We start from the raw sequence: 13,393 nt of genomic DNA, 5'->3' as shown, positions 1-13,393 counted from the left end.
TCACGTCAAATTAATTTGCTACAGGCATGTACATTCAATCAGACAGTTGCTCATCCATATCACACGGCTCTATCTGCTCCAGGGAAAACTGCTTTGGCAAAACTGCTGTCCATGTGTCTGCTATTTTAATTGGTGCTGGGAAGCGTACTGGTTTTCTGGAAACAGTACGCAACAGGGGAAATTAATATTTCAACAAATTCACAAATTGAGGGCGTTGTCAGCTTTATCTTTGCAACATATAGATCGCATGTCATCCTTGACAACTATGATATGAAAGTCAAAAATGTTTCACTGCTAAATTTGATGCCTGTGGTAGAGAAGATTTACGATTAAATCAGATTATAGTGATCATTGACAACATCAATTGAACTCGACCTTTACAATTGGCTATGACCGACTCAGCTCATGAAAAATATTTACATGTGTTGGCCACCCTGATTCATGCGTGTAAATGTTTTCCACATGCGGCTTTGCTTCCTTCCCCTTAATCCACTGTTTTGCACTTGTGTCCTTGGTTATGAGTTCTACTCGATTCAGATCTGGGCCAAATCTGTGGCCTCCAATCAACCTTCTCTTACCAAATGGTTTTAATTCTCGTTGCACAAAACAAACCCTGAGCTTGTGGCTTGATTATGTGGTCTATCGACTCTCGTGACGATATAATATGTGTAGTCTCACCTCCAGACCCCAGCCAACATGCCAAACAACCTAGCCTCTTTGGCTCAAAAGTAATGCTTGTACTTCTTTTTGCAATGACCTGCAATGCGACCCTAATCAAACGAGATGAATCCAGTGATCGAACACTCTCGGAGATTGATCAACAGGAAACCCAGAAGAATGATGGTTTTTTTTTAGCGAACGACCTTCTCTTCTATAGACAGCTCTCGACCTCTTGAGAAGACCAATCTCTTCGATCTCTCACAAGAAGCATTAATTCCAGCAACTAGGATATTTAGATAAAACCACCAAAATTGAATAAGTTACTAGCTAGGGTGATTATGGAGAATCATTGAAGACTAGTTTCTTCTAACCCTCAACCTGCCATAAAAACACCCTCGAGATGGAAAGATGGACAACTCTGATACCACACTGAGATCCCAAAAAATGAAATAATCAATAGATCTCACACATTTAGGTTTTCGAATAAAATACTTTCAACAAAACACTATACACAGAAGGATGTTTCCCTTTTTTCAATTAATACTTAGAAAACGAGACATGCCCAAATACAAGCAAAATAATGGAGCCCTTGCCTCAAAATACATGGATTCTTAATGCAAAAGAAATCAAAGACAAAGAAGCACAATTATGGACCCTCGATGGATCCATTAAACAAATCACACCTGTGGGGTTTTCGTCTTGAGGATCAAACTAAAACTGACCTCGCCAAGTTCTCGACAAAACATAATAAGATGAAAAAATATCCATAATCCAAATGCCTAGCTCCTATCCCTTTAATAGTCTTGATGGTCTCTCTAGAAACCTTATTTTATTATTTTCCCTTGCAAAATAAAGGCAACTACCATGGGCAAATATCATGGTAAATACCATGGGTAGATTTTGTCCATTTTGACCATATCAAGAAAAGGGAATATTACATTCACAATTTGATAAGAGAATGATGTTCCACAGTCAACATGCTCATCCATATTCAACACGGTCAACCGTAGTCAACCTAGGCACAATGTTTAGCTAGAGTTAACATGGCAATCATAATTAACCATAATAACGTGGGTGCCATAGTGAACCATAATCACCACTGCAATCATGGTAAACCACCATCATTTATAAGTAAACATTGGAAAACAAAATTTATGTTATAGTGTGATAAACAAAATTGATGTTGTAGTGTGCAAAAAAAAAAATCGACATCAAAATGTGATATACAACAAAATATGTCACTTTGCAATATCACAATTTGGTGAACAAAAAAAGTGTCAGAATATGGGGAGCAAGAAATGATGTCACAATGCGAGGAAGAAGAAATGATGCCACAATGTGAGGAACAAGAAATGACGCCACAATGCGAGGAACAAGAAATGATGTCATAGTGTCTTGAATAGCACACATTGTCATATTGTGATGAACAAGAAGCAACATCACAAGGCAACAAATTATTTGCAATATCGTAATGTGATGAAAAAGGAAAAACATTAGAATGTGACAATGTTGAAATGTGTCAAACAACAAATGACATTGGAAATTTACAAATAAAAAATTAGATGACATTATGATGAATAAAAAATCCCATCACAATTTCACGAAAAATAGTTATGATTGCATTGTAATGAATAACATAACCAACCATGCTCAAGCAAGCACAACCATGGTAACACATTGTCAAGTAGGTTAAACAATGATGAAACATGTTTCAATAAGCTCAATCATAGTCAACCATAGTCGAGGAAGTTCAACCATACTTTACCATAGTTGACCATGGTCATACATGCCCATTAAGTTCAGCATTGGTTAAACATAATCATGTTGACCATCGTCAAGCATGGTCAAGCACACCCAAGCATGATCAAACACAATCACTAATTTCAACCATCATCAACCCTATTTAATTGTGTCCAAACAAGCTCAACCGTGACACATAATGTTCATACATGGATAACCATAGTCAACCATAATAAATTATGGAAAATGTGATCAACCATGCCCAACCATGGTCAACGTTGCCCAATCATGTACAATGATGTTTAACATGGAATTCCATGTTCACCATGGTCAACCAAGGTCAAAACATGGTCAAACTAAGGACAACCATGATCTACATGGTCAAACATCATCAATGATGGTTGGAATTATCAATCATGGTTAACCATAATCAATCATATTGATCTATGCTCAAATAATTACAACCATGGTCAACCATAGCTTGATATCTTCAAAAATAGCTCAACCATAATTAAACACAGTTAATCAAGATCAATCGTGGTCAACCATGGTGACCAAGTGCAACTATGGTTACCCTTGTTCACCTATGGTCAAAAAATATAAGCTATGGTCTAGCTTATTCATCCATGATCAACCATAGTTAACCATACTGTTCCATAGAAAATGTGGTAAATTATGGTTGACCATGGCCATACATGGTCAAACCATGGATAACCATGATCATCTTGGACACCATGGTCAAAATAGAATACCATGGTCACTTATGGTCAATAAGGTGTGCACATGGTAAAATCAAAGTCAATCATGGTCTATGTGATAAAAAGTCGTCAAGGATTCTCAACATGACCAACTTTTGACAAAATGATCAACTTTGGACAAAATGACCAACCATGGCCAACCATGGTCAAGCATTATTTAAGTGTGCTCAACATGGAAAACTATAGTTAATAATAGGAAAACATTCTCAAACAATGGTCAACCATTTTTTAAAATAGTCAACCAAGGTCACCATAGTCGAACATGGTCAACAACGTCTACTAAAAACATGGATAACCATAATATATCATAGAAAACTATGGTTAATGATGTCAAATTTTTCAAATCATGTCCATACACAATCAAACCTTTGTTAACATGCCCAACTATAGTCAACTATCATCAACCATGATCAAGCATGGGCAACATAGTTGATCATTGATAGCCATAGTCAACCATCATCTCCTATAGTTAACTATAGTTAGATGTGGACACCCATGGTCATCCATAGTCGACTACTTGTTCACCATAATAAACCCTCTTCAACCATAACTTGAGTATATTTAGCTTATTACCTATTCAACCATAACTTGAGAATAAAGAGAGTGGTTTCAAAATAACTATTACCTCAAGAAGGTCTGTCTTGTCTACATATCAAAACCTCTTATTTGGTTATCAATTGGCATATAACAACTTTGGTCATAAGACAAGAAATTGTAGATGTTATGAAATAAATGATTATTTAAGAAAGAGAAGAAGAGAATCTTATAAGCCCTCAATCAATGGTTATGTAAGGAACAAAGCTAGAAGTCCATATCAAGGATGTGTTAGAAAATTCAACTCATTTTCTCCACTAATGGATCATATTGAATGTTACAAGTGTAATAACTTTAGGCACAAAGCATGTAATTCTAGAAGCAACACAATATGTCTTCCAAAGCAAGGCAAGGAAGAAGGTATTATCATAGGCGTTAGAGCCAAACCTCTAAAAGAAATTCAAATGTTTCATAGGATGAAGCTCAAAGGGGTTCATGATTTTCAACAATAGTTAATCAAGGGTTTTCCATGGAAACCAATGTCACATATGAAGACAGATTAGAAGGACCCTCACCTAAAATTTTCTCTAATGAAAAGTTTGGATTATAGATGTTCTCCAAGAGAATAAGGAATGGAAAATTTTCAACTCAATACTTGTTTTGCCTACATTAGATCACATTTCCTTATACCTCCATGATGTGAAAGAATATAGGGAATAGAGGATCATCTTAAAAGGGGTAAAAGAACACCTAATTCCCCATTTGTAAAAGAAGAATACAACAAAGGAGATGTGGGTTGCACTCACAAAAAGTAGGAGAGTGAAGACCAAAACCAAGAGATAGTACTAATAGACAATCTCCACAACACCAAAATCTCCAAGGGATAAAGTGTGATTTCCTACTTTATTAGGCTCACACAAGTACAAGATAATATAATAGTCATAGGGGAGATAGTTCTTTACATTGAATTAGTGTATACAAGCTTGAATGGATTTACAAAGTAGTGGGATGTCTTTGTTAAATGCATCATACAACAAAATAATATTCCCATATTAGAAGGTTTGTGGGATAATTTCATATAGGAAGATATTGGATCAGTTTCTCAACGTGGAGAACAAAAGAAGATGGGTGAGGAGGAAGAGAACCTGGCTCTAACGTCCAAGAGAAAGAGAAATGTCATGAAACTCTCCATTTACGGAGCTACATCAAGAAAAATAAGTTAGGCATAAACAATGTAAAAAAAAATTTCTTGCCGCTATCAAGGACATTATGCCATCTAATACCTTAAAAAGATTAAGAAAAAAAAAAAGGAGCGAGTCACTAGTACAACTAACATGGATGAGTTTGTAGCCATAATTGAGGATGAGTTTTTATTCATGAGGATTCTCTCTAGCTCACTAGCTATCAGTGTGTTCCATGTTGATAGTGGCACTTCATGTCATGTCATTGGAGTGTGAGACTACTTTACTAGTCTAAAGGAGCATTGTTTGGATTTCCACAATGAACTTGGTGACAATTCCAAATACAAAATTGTAGGAAATGGAACTCTCAAATTTCAAAGGGAGTCTAGGAAGCCTCACTAGTGAAGGATGTGTTATACAATATAGGATTAAATAAGAATGTGATATTTTTTTTAGCATTGGAGGAAAAAGGTAATGTGGTGACCTTTTGGAAAGGGAAGATGTATATTTATCCCAAGGGTTCAACCCTCAACACAATAGAAGTGTTTGGATTAACAAGGAACAATTTCTACAAACTTTATTTTGGGCAAGGAAAGATATTGGTGAGTAGCAGTAGTAACATTTGTGACTTAGAGGAGTTGTGGCATAGGAAGTATGCCACAGTTGCACCAAGGAGCACTCAAAGTGCTCAGGAAGATTGTAACAAGTCTTACATCTTTCAGTATAGATCAACATCATGTGTGCAAAGGGTGTGCCATGGGGAAGTACACCAAGATCATGCTTCCAAGCAATTTCTAAGGGATCTTTAACTTGATCCATTCAAATGTATGTGTGACTTTGTTAGTCATGTCCATTGGAGCATTCAACTACTATGTGACCTTCATATATGACCATTACAAGAACACTTGGATCTACTTTATGAAGGTGAAGGATGAGGCCTTTAGTCAGTTCCAAGAGTTTAAAGTTATTGTTGAGAACCAAAGAGGGAGAAAGATTAAGGAGCTTCAATATGAAAATGGAGGTGAGCATAGCTAGAAAATATTTAAGGAGTTTTGTGAAAATTTTGGAATTAAGAGGAAGTTGATAGTTCCATATGACCCACAACGAAATGGAGTATTGTAGAGGAAAAACAAATCCATTGTTGGGGAAGAAAAAATAATGCTCAATGATCAGGATCTGCATATGTTCTTATGGGTAGAAGTGTGTAACATGATAGTTTATTTTCAAAATAGGAGTCCACACAAGGTGTTTGGAAGATGAACCGTAAAGAGGCATACACGCGGAAGAACTAGAGATTGGGCATCTTCATATCTTCATGTGCTTGGTTTATTTCCACATCTAATTAGAGAAGAGGACCAACTTCAATCCTACAATATAGAAATGAATTTTAGTTTGGTATTGTGAAACTTTAAAGGCTTATTCAGTGTACATTAATGCACTCATGAAAACAATGGAATAAAGAGATGCAAAATTTGAGGAGGATAGGGCTTTCATTAATTATTATGGATCGGTGATAGTTGAGGTACATCTTCATTAAAGAAAGCACCAAAAAAAGAATGGAGATAACCATTGCAAATTGTGGGACCATAGAAAAGTGTCTAGGACAAACAACATGAACATGATGAAGCAGAGGATGCTTCATTACAAAGATTGGGACTTCCATGAACACGAGGCTAAAATGGGTAGAGCATACATTAAGGGAATCTTAGGAGTAGGTGGATGAACCAAGAAATTCAAATAAGGAAACAAAGAACCGCAATGAATTTCCAACTACATGGACCTTATGAGGAAGCTGATAAAGGTTGATCCTTCTAGTTTTCAAGATGGATCTAAGCAGTAGGTATGGCAGGATGCCATGGTGGAAGAATACTCTTCCACCATGAAGAATGATCTCAGGGAGGTTGTGTCATGGTCTGAAGGTAAATCAGTGGTAGGATCTAGGTGGATCTATAAAATCAAACATAATGATAATGTTAGTGTTAAGAAGTTGAAATCATGGTTTTTGGGTAAGGGGTTCTCTCACACAGAGGGAACTGAATATGATAGGACTTTCACCCCTATAGCTAGGTATTCCTCCATCAGGGCCATGATTTCCATTGCTGCAGATATGGGTTGGAAAATCCATCATATGGATGTCAAGATGGAATTTCTTAATGGTATGATCGAGCAAGAGGTCTATATAGAGAATCCAAAGGGATTTCAAGTGAACGTGAGGGATTTCTATGTATGTAGATTTGGAAGAGTGTTGTATTGACTCAAGCAATCACCACGTGCATGGTATTCTAGGATAAACAACTATTTTCTAGGTTTTAGATTCACTAAGAGTGATTCTTACCCAAATGTACACTTTTATTGGTCAAGGGAGAGCTACACATTCTTGTGTTGTATTAGATGAATTGTTTCTTACGAGCTAAAAGAAATTCATTGCAAATTGTAAGGATATTTCCCCAAGGTTTAATATGAAGGATTTGGGAATGATGCACTAGTTTTTGGGATTGGAATTATGGAAGAGAAATGGATAGATACTATTTCAATAAGGGAAGCACTCAATGGAGATCATGAGGAGATTTGAGATGTAATACTGCAAAACTATCACTACTCCAAATTGATATTTTCATGTCAGAGGTAGTGGACCCCAATTTATGTAGGCAACTCAATGGATCTCTTATGTGTCTAATTAGTAGTAGACCATAAATATGTTTTGTTTTGAATCAAATCAATCATTTTAGGGTTGAGTTGAGGTGAGTGCACTAGGTAGTAGCAAAACATGCCCTAACTTATCTACATGGAACACTTGAGTATTGATTTAGTCATATCTAGGGAGATAGAGTGAATCTAGTGGGTTATATGGATGTTGATTGGCTAAGAAACAAACTTGATAGGAAAAGTACTTCATGTTCTTATTTCAGCTTAGGATCTAGAGTTGTTTCTTATGTCAATAAGAAACAAAAGTCATTTTTTGATCTGAATGTATAAACTTAAATATTTTTTAACAATTTAAAAGTTAAATTTCTATGTGTTTTGGGTAGAGGATCAGCTTCCTTAAAAAATAAACAGGAAAATTTAAATCAAATTTTACTGCCAAATAGAGAGAAAACCAACATATCTTAAACACATAACACAAGAATTATAAAGGAGTTCACCCTTCTCTTGGCCTACATCTCCTGGTCCAATTTCCAATGTAGGTCCTCTTTCATTAAAAATGATAAAAAGTGTGTTTACATGTTTTAAATTGCTCAAATAGAAGGAAAAATGTATCCAATGGATCCATCACTGTCAAAAACCCCTATTTTGGATCTTTATGTACCTCATTTGGCCAAAAAATGAGAAATTTATGTTTGTTTCCTACTTTTCCTAAATTTTGCAGCTAACCATCCTACAATTTGGCCTCAACCTAGCTGTTAGAAATAATACTGAGAGGCGGGGGGGTGAATGATTATTATCAAATTCTTTTCAATATACCTTCCAGATTTATACTTTAGTTTATTCTTCAGATATTGATCATTAATTTGTATGTCAGTACCATATAATAATGAACAAGAACAAGAAAAATAGATAGGCACACCAAAGAACACCCGATATAAGGTGGAAACCCAATGTGGGTGAGAACCACCTGCTGCAATATGTCTCTATCTTCTTTCAATTAGAAACTTATTTTACAAGGATTTTGTACTGGTGTATTCCTTTACCAGTACGCAGGCTGCAACCTGTAGAGAGCTACAACTCTCTCTCGTTTTCCTGTCTCTCCTGGAAGGGAGCTACAACCCCCTTTGCTCTTTTACTTCTTTAAGGACCACATTTCATTAATTTTCAGATTGGATCCAAGAAGATCAAATAATCATCAAGTACATGTGAATCACCCAATCTCGTTATACAATCAACCAATGAATCACCCAACTTCTCAGAATGTTGTAAACAAAAAAGTAATACCAGTAATCTAAACCTAGAACTCTACAGCAATAGATAAAATGCAGTCAACAAATATTTCAAGAAAAGTTCGCAACTTCACCAATATAAACCTGTGGATATCCGCAGCTTTTCTATGCCTGAACTGCGCAGATCCGCACCTGGTCCTTCTTCTGCTCTGCGTACCTCCGCACCTACTCCTTCTGATGCACTGTGTACCTCAGCTCAGATCTGCACCTGCATTATCTGCCTGACAGCGCATCCCCGCACTCGTCCTTCTGTTCCTCTGCGTACCTCCGCACTGTGATTTTTTCTGCTCTGCGTACCTCGCACTGTGTCTTTTTGTACGCTGCGAATCCCCGCACCTACGCCTTCTGCTGCGTTGTGGACCCCCGCACCTGCGCTGTGGATCGACTGCGGACCTTTGAATAGAGCCAAATTAACAGTCTTCCAATGTGCCACACACAGAGTCAGATCCACAGATCTGGTCATGCACCCGAGAGATCACGACTTATCAATAGATTCACCTTAAGTTTTCACCTTGATTTAGATCTAGCTTCTAAAACCAATCAGCCAAAATTTCAAATCTTAAGATATTCAAATTTCACAAGTGTCTAGCCAACTGATCTCCTTTCCTTTTTATAGTCAAGCCCTTATTCACAGCATGGGACAAAACCATCGAAAACCAATACAAGGAATACAAACCGGGGTTCAATAATTTAGATCCTATACCATGAGCCAAAACCATAGTATCATGAATGACGGGCTAAATACCAAGGGCCAAACATAAGAAACCCCATGTGAGCGCGCTTCTGTGCATTGGAGTGAGTGAACTGGGGTCCGCACCTTCTGAACGGATAACCTGCGGTATGTCCACACTTCCTGGACGGCGAACCTGTGGGTCCGCACCTTTTGAACGATGCACCTGCGAACCTCTTATTTTCCATCATTTTGAGAGCCTGAACAGAGTTTTTCCACTTGAGTGAGTTGCCATCAAGTACAACACCTGTACCATAGAGCCAAACCAGAATCATAATGCCAACAATCTCCCCCTTTGGACTTGATGGCAACCTCAAGATCCTCAACGTCATTCTCCCCATTTTCAAGAGTAAAGGGTTATGCTCCCCCTGAGAACATGCTTAAGCCTTTGCTTTGTTGATCATGCTCCCCCTGACTATAGATCAGATCTGCAAAAGAAGAAAAAATTTCTTCAAGAAGAACCATAATCCACCATAAATGACCATGAAAGAGATAGAGACATATTGTAGCAATATTCAGATTAGCATCCATGTTCTCCTTCTGTACTTCCTCCAAGATCTTCTACCATAATGCCAACAATGCATTATTAGAAGAATATATGCTCCCCCTGAACCTGTGCCATTCGATCTGCAACCAATCCGCAACCCAGCAAATGTACGCATATACCCCATATGAAACTTGCGTACAACCAACAATCTCTGAAACAGATGAGATTCAACAACAAGATGATGCATTAACAACCCCCAGCTTTTGATTGAGGTATTCAAAGGTCTCCCTGGGAAATGGTTTGGTGCGTATATCAGCAACTTGTTCCTTAGAAGGAACATACTCCAACTTGACCTTTTGTTCAAGCACTTGTTCCCTAAGAAAGTGATACTTGATCGGTATGTGCTTGGTCTTTGAATGCATGACTGGGTTCCTTGAAATGCGGATTTCACTTGTATTATTACATAAGATGGAGATAGGTGGTGTACAAGTGATTTGAAAATCCTGCAAGGTCTGCATCATCCAAAGGAGTTGAGTGCAGCAAGATGCAGCAGCCACATATTCCGCTTCAACTGTAGATAAAGCAATCGAACTTTGTTTCTTGCTGAACAAAGATACTAATCTGGAACCCATAAAGAATGCACCACCACTTGTGCTCTTCCTGTCATCCACGCTTCCGGCCCAATCTGCATCTGTATAAGCATGAAGTGTGAGATCTGTATCTCTAGGATACCATAAGCCATAGTTTTGAGTTCCTTGAAGGTTCTTGAAAATTCTTTTCATTGCCTGAAGATGAGTTTCCTTTGGATTTTCCTGAAATCTTCCAACTATTCCCACTGCAGGCATGATGTCTGGTTAGGTACCTGTCAAATAAAGTAGACTTCCAATCCTAGATCTCTAGGTTGGTTGATGCACTTCTGCTGATTCATCATTTGCACTGAGGCTACATCCTGTGACCATGGGGGTACATACTGGTTTTGCATCTTCCATGCCATATTTTTTTCGAAATCTGCTTGAGATACTTGGTTTGAGACAAGAAGATCCCACCTTCATTTTGTTCAATATGAAATCCAAGAAAATATGTCAGTTCTCCAAGAAAAGACATTTCGAATTCTTTCTGCATCACCAAGGCAAAGCTTTGACTCATAGCTTCTTCATTGCTGCCAAAGATAATATCATCTACATACACAACAAGTATTAGCAATTTGTCATTTTCAATTTTTATATAAAGATTGCTATCTGCTGATCCCTTTGAAAAACCTTGTTTATGAAGATATTTGCCCAAACGGTAGTACCAAGCCCTTGGAGCCTGTTTAAGACCATAGAGAGCCTTTTTTAGTCTGCATACAAGATTTGGATCATTCCCAAGGATGAAACCATCTGGTTGCTCAATGTACACTTCTTCTTCTAAGTCTCCATTCAGAAAGGCTGATTTCACGTCCATTTGAAATACTTTGAACTTCTAAAAGCTTGAGAGAGCAAGGAACATTCGGATGGCCTCAAGTCTAGCAATGGGAGCAAAAGTTTCTTCAAAGTCTATTCCTTCTTGTTGAGCATACCCTTTACAAACAAGTCTGGCCTTGTTTCTAATTACTTCCCCATTTTCATTCAACTTATTTTTGAAGATCCATTTTGTCCCTATGACATTCTTATCTTTTGGTCTAGGAACCAACTCCCAAGTGTTGTTCTTTTCGATCTGCTCAAGTTCTTCATCCATTGCCTTGACCCAACATTCATCTTTGCATGCCTCTCTTACATTTTGTGGTTCAGTGGAGGAGAGCAATGCCAAATAGCTTGAGGCTTCTGCAATTGTTCTTCTTGTTTGTACACCTGCCTCTTTCTACCCCAAAATTTGAGATTCTGGATGATTCTTCTGAACGTACCTGGATGGAGTCTTCTCTTCTATCCTTATCTGTTCCTCTGGTGCCTCTTGAGGTTCTTCTTCATCATCAGTCTGCTTTGGTGAGTAGTCTTCATCCTCTTCGATATTTTCATAATTTACTTGCCTAGGAATGTATCCTTTTTCATCAACCACTACATCAATGTTGTCAACAATTCTTCCAAGTCTTTTATTGTAACACTTATATGCTTTGCTGTGGGGAGAATAACCAAGGAGAATGCCTTCATCTGCTCTAGGTTCAAGTTTTCCAAGCTATTCATCATTATTCTTAATATAGCATTTTCTTCCAAAAATTTTGAAATGCTTTACCGAAGGAGTCTCATCATACCAGAGCTCATGAGGAGTTTGAGTGTTGTTCACTCGGACATTTGTTTTGTTGAGAATATCAACCGTAGCAAATGCAGCTTCACCCCAGAAGGTTGCAGGAGTTCCAGACTCATCAAGCATAGCACGAGCCATTTGTTGGACCGTTCTATTCATCCTTTCCACCACTCCATTTTGCTGAGGAGTCCTAGCTGTAGAGAATTCCCTTCTTATTCCATGTTCTTCACAGAAAACGAAAAATTCATTTGAGGTAAACTCCCCACCTCTGTCAAATCTGAGGCACTTAATTTTGTGATCTGATTCGTTTTCAGCCAAGGCTTTGAAGGATTTGAATTTTTTGAATGTTTCGTCTTTGTGCTTCATAAGTCCTAACCAAACCATCCTGGAGAAGTCGTCAATGAATAATATAAAGTATTCTTCTCCTCGAGGTGACCTTGTCCTAAAAGGACCACATACATCTGTATGGACTAGCTCAAGAGACCTGCTAGCTGATCCTTCCTTCTCAGGGAAGTTAGTTCTGGTTTGCTTACCAAACTGACATGATTTGCATATTGTGTTGTCTAGAATTTTGATATCTGGAAGACCACGAACTGCCTGGTATTTGCATGCTTTCCTTATCTGTGAAAAGCTCAGATGTCCCAACCTCCGATGCCATAACCAGTTTTCATCATCCTTGCTCAAATATCATTGTTGTTGTCCTTCTTCAAATATGTATAAATTATTTGGAGTTCTTATGCCTTTGATCACTGTTTTCCCTGTATCAAGATCACGAACACTACATCCATTTGATCGAAATATTACCTCAGTTCCTTGATCACACATCTAACTGACACTTAGTAGATTATGCTTCAAGCCATCAACATACAAAACATTTCAGCTTTGACCTTTTCTTTCAACTGAGCAGTGCCTTTTCCTTTTATGGCTGCAGGGGTATCATTTCCAAAAGAAACTTTCTTTCCCTTTTCTAAAGCAGTATATGATTCAAGTTTTTCTTTATCACTTGTCATATGCTTTGAACATCCGTTGTCGATGTACCATTGATTTTCCTGTCCTTCTGCATAAAAAGCTATCCCACATCTTTCTGGTTGTGGTTCCTTTATTCTCCATGTTCTGGTACTTGAGGATTGTTCCTTTGTCTGCCAAAA

Source organism: Pinus tabuliformis, chromosome 2_2 (genome assembly GCF_031772625.1).
Source record: "Pinus tabuliformis cultivar Carrire ecotype Pingquan chromosome 2_2, CPIR1, whole genome shotgun sequence".
Taxonomy (NCBI): Eukaryota; Viridiplantae; Streptophyta; class Pinopsida; order Pinales; family Pinaceae; genus Pinus; species Pinus tabuliformis.
Note: the sequence above shows the minus strand (reverse complement) of the source record.